We start from the raw sequence: 4,978 nt of genomic DNA, 5'->3' as shown, positions 1-4,978 counted from the left end.
TGGATCATGGTCTCAATCTCCATTCCAACTCTTACGTTTGTCTTAGATGATTCTAAGGCAATGTTGCTGACCCAAATTACACAGCAGTCTTGCATCACCACCTTGTTGTCTCCAAGATCTCCACTTTACCTCATCTGTTGACTCCTCTGGGCGCCCTCTGGACACTGTCATCTACAAAACTTTCCCAGCTTTGCAATACTAAATTCAAATATCATCCTCCCTGAACACATCTGCCTCTCCTTCTGTCTTGTTTCCTGAACCATTTCTGCTACATCTGTTCTCCTAACACACTGGGACTATTAATCCACCAACCCCTCTCTTTCTTCCTGTATATCAGTTCCCTGTTTCATAATATTGTTCCTGAATAAAGAAGGTAATGTGATATGGCAATAGTTCCTATTCAGACAAGACACTGAGGTAAGCATCTCCAGCTATTGAGAGAAGTAACCAAGGAGAGAGAGAGAATGAGAAGAATAAAGACAAAAGGTGGATTTAACTGTCCTTTTCCCCCAACCAATTGGTATTGAACTCCTCTATCAACAAGCCATCTGAGAAAGATGAAGACAAGACTCCTTGAGATGAAGAGAAACATTCACAAAAAGAATTTTGAACTTTGAATTCATGGGATATGTGTTCCCAAAGAGACTATTTTAAAATACAAGATTCAGTTATCTTTAATCAGCAAATTTACTTTACTATCCTTAGTGGAAATGGGAGGTCCAGCTCAAGATGAGTTCAGGACTGAAAAATTCAGATACACTTTTTTACTTTGAAGTCATTGTGTGTAATTCCAGCCTACCAATTACAGTCTGTTGTTATTAGTTTAGTCATTCTTTTACTAATACTCTGAACACAATTTTCCCGTTGTCCTTTAGTTACACCTCTCCCAACACCCTAATCCAGGACGTAGCCAACCATCTGTCTCTCCTGTGCAAGCTGTGAGGCTGATGGGAAAGTTCACACATCTGAGATTAAAACCATTGCAAACTGACTGGGACTTCAATCCTGCCCAGGAATCCTGCTAGGTTTCTCTTGTCGACTCTCTCTCACCTCCTGTCATTTCTCTCTCTCCCAAGAGATTATCTCACTGCCTACATTTATCTATATATTTCACAGAGACTATAGAAGCCTTCAGAAGATAACCCAACTTTGCACCACCATACCCATAAGCCTACCTGAAATTGCTCTCTTCTTTTCCACTTTCTCTCCCATTACAAGAGATGAGGTATCGTGGGAGGAGGTCATCAAGCGGATGTGAACAACTGGTTGACCCATCAGCTGGACCAGCAATCGGAGGCTCCTTACCCCCTCCTCTGCCCTTGGGATGTGTGTTCTGCCCACCGTTCCCACACTAGGAGTCATTTCAAGGACACAGCCTTGAGAGAGTAATATGTTGCTGAGACCATCTGGACGGTATACATGACTGAACCCTGTGAAGGCCTCTATATAAACTTTTAAGATTCTGGTGGGCAGTTGCAGGTATCTACTTGTCTTGGGGCCTCCCAAGACAAGCCTCACATGTAAGATTCCTTGCTTATTAAAACTGCCACCTACCAATCTGGAGTAGTCTGCCTCTTTCTTCAGGCTCTCCCTGCCCTCTGCATATGGGGGCCAGTTTTGAGTTGCATCTGGGGATCTCCTGAGGTTGTGGACCAACAGGTATCTCCATTCTCCAAGAAAAGAAATATTTCGATTTCAAAGAAAACTCCCGAATACTAACCTAGCTTCTCCTTCTCTTCGTAGGCAATCCCCTTTAAGGAGTTTTTTATTCTTAATAGTCTTCAGTGCTCTCCTTTCCTTTCTCTCCTATCTTCTCTAATCTGAAAATCTGTCCCATCACACAACTGACAACCTCCCTGTGCTCTAGAACTTCAGGGACCAGGTATAAGGCAACTGAGAAAAGTATCAACTTCTGTTTTGTTCTCATACAGCTGCCATAACCATCCACGGGAAACCTTACAAGTTGAAGAGCACAGCAAGAATGCCGAGTGTACACACATCTTGTACAATGACAGCTGCTTCTCTCCCCACACCTCCCCTCTCCATGCCTCCAACTTCTCCTCATTCCCCAACTCCTGCAAAATTTCCTTTGTGCTGATACAAGAACTTTCTTACTTGACTGTTGTCTTCATTGTGTTGTGGTTCTTCTCATCCACATATCCTTACCGTGATGGAAGAATACGTCTTCACACTTGGCAGAGTTCCAACATCAGACTTTGTGGGCCAAGCTATAATTTTGACTAGGTCTTTAACTATCCAAAAATGGGAATATTACCTGAAAAACATGTTAACTTGTGAATTTTACCTAGTCATAGATTAAATACAATTCGTTTAAGTCACACGTTTACAACGCTTACACATTGCACCACAGAGATCACCTCTCACTAGGGTCACCACCAACAAGCGTGTTCTAAATCCAGAAGGAACTTTTATTATTATTACTTGACTTGACTTTACAGAGGTATTTGACACAGTCCATTACGCGTTCTTATGTACTCGTCATTTTACAAGCAAACAAAACACCTCAATTCTGTGACCATGTGACCACACCCTCCCCTGACATTCTCCTCTGTCCTAAGCCACTCTTTTCAGGCTCCTTTCTCAGCTCTTCCTCCTCAATTTGACTATTAATATTTGATTTGTACACGGCTCTAAAGTAAACCTCGTTTTCTTCTCACTCTGTGTTCTGTGCCCAGATTGTCTCACTCCGTCCACAGGCTTTAATTTTTATCTATGCATTGATTATTCCCAAATGTTTTATCTATAGCCCAAATTATTTTTCTGAGCTCAGATCCACACACAGACATCTAAAATTCACGATATGCAAAATCAAACTCATCATTCCCCCCTTCCCCCTCCAAAAACAGACTTCTCCATTATTCTTTATTTCAGTTATAGCACTAGCCTTTACCTAACTGTTAAGCCAGAAATCTGAGGTACTGTTTTATGAATACATGTGTGTATCTGAGAACATAAAATAGATTTCTTAACTTGAGTTGCATTCAGAAAAATGTTTGAAGGCCAAATTTACCATATAAAGTGCTTAGGAAAGTGTCTGACACACAGTAACTATTGTAAAATGTTAGTAATTATTTTAACTATTGTCATTAAACCCTCATTCTTCTTCACTGTCCCTTCACAGCCAATGCATCACCAAATCTTCTTGTTTTATTTCATAAACATACCTTTATCTCATCTACTTTCCTCCAAGGCTTCTGCACTGGCCTACTCTAAACTGCTATGTCTCTCACCCAGCCCACTATAACAGCCCCCTAACTGCTCTTCTGATGACCACTCTTGCCCCTCCTCAGATTCTTCCCCATCCGGCCTCCAGGTTGACCTGTTCGTGAAACCAATGTGATCCAGTCCACACCTCTCCCTCCTCCATTAGCATCTTTCAAAAAATTCATTATTAATATGGTCTATATAGCTTTGGTTTATATGCATATCGATTCACTCATCACTCTCCCACTCTGCCAATATATTCCAGCTATACCGTCCCTTCTCTCGGTTTCCTGATCTCACCAAATTCCTTTCCAATTCTGGGCTTCTGCACCTCTGTTTTCTCTGCCTAGAATACAACCGTACACTGCCACCCATCCCCTACTTTTTGCCTAACTACGTTCTACTTATTTTCTTAGTCTAAGTTTATAGTTTAAAGTTTACATTCTCCAGGAAGCTTTACCTGATATCTTTCAATTAGTAAATTCCAAACCATACATCATGGCCCACAGTGTGTTATGGAATCAACTCAGTGTATCTATAACCAGTATTTTTCAAAAAGTGTTATGTTATGGTGTGAATTGGGAGGGGTGGGATGGATAGGATGGATACATAACGCATTACATGCAGTTAAGGTAAAGTACTATTTTAGAAATTTGTGTGTGTGTGTTGGTGATGAAAGAGAGTACATTTTTCTCACTGATTCACATTCAAAAATAAGTTTAAAAGCACAAGTTTGAAAACCACTCTTCTAAGTGATATTCATCATTTATTTCTTTTTATAACACCAGCGTTTGCCTTTTAGTAAAATGAACACACTCAGGCTGTTATCTGTACATATCTGCAGCAGAAGTGTTTGTCTTACATAAAATTTAGGAAGTAAAGTATGCTAAGACTTAACCTCCATTAAATAATGTGTCAAAACATAACCTCCATTAAATAATAGATTATTTTCTAAAGTTGGGCCCTCATCACTGAGGGTTTCTTTTTTCAGCACCTATCATAAAGCCATAAAATGAGGAACATAAGGATGGATCTTTTGCTACAGGTGCTGCTACCCCTGCTAATTTCAGGTTCAGCAACCACATAAACCCGGGCCGGCAGGCAGACATGCCAGAGTTCCAATGCCTTCTCTGTTGGCTGCCAGTTTAAAACTTTTTGCAAGTTACATAACTCTTTGAAGTTTTTTGTTTCCTCATCTATTTTTTGGAGATGACACTCTGCCTTATTGAGTTATAAATGTTAAATGGGACAACATGCGCTTAGAATAGTGTCTTTCAAGTGTCAGGCCTTTAATAAATGTTGGTTCCATTCCTCTTCTCTATTTCTTTTCCTTCTCCAATCCCTAGATGTTGTTCCTTTTCTAAGTACAGTCAGCATCCTGAGACGACTGGCTTGGTCTCCTGACAATGGCTTTTCTAACATATAATATGTGATCCTATTTCACACTTATTTGCTAATGTAATTGTAATGTAATCAAATTAATTTCAATTACAATATAAGCCAAACTAATGACATCATGAAGTTTTTAATTTTTTTCGTCTTATTCATATTCTCTTCTATTCTCCTATTTATAGCTGAGCAGGCCACCCGTTTGGACAATCTCTCTCAGTGATTCTACGATTCACATTCAAATATTCCAAGTCAGGTGTGGAAATGTGGAATCTCTTCTGTATAAATCGGACTGTTTGCTATACAATGTAGGTGTGCTGTCACTTTCTAGCAGATTATGCCCATGGGTTGAGGGAAAATAAAG

Source organism: Diceros bicornis, unplaced genomic scaffold (genome assembly GCF_020826845.1).
Source record: "Diceros bicornis minor isolate mBicDic1 unplaced genomic scaffold, mDicBic1.mat.cur scaffold_117_ctg1, whole genome shotgun sequence".
Classification (NCBI taxonomy): Eukaryota; Metazoa; Chordata; class Mammalia; order Perissodactyla; family Rhinocerotidae; genus Diceros; species Diceros bicornis.
The sequence above is the reverse complement of the archived record's forward strand: the minus strand, read 5'-3'. Positions refer to the sequence as shown.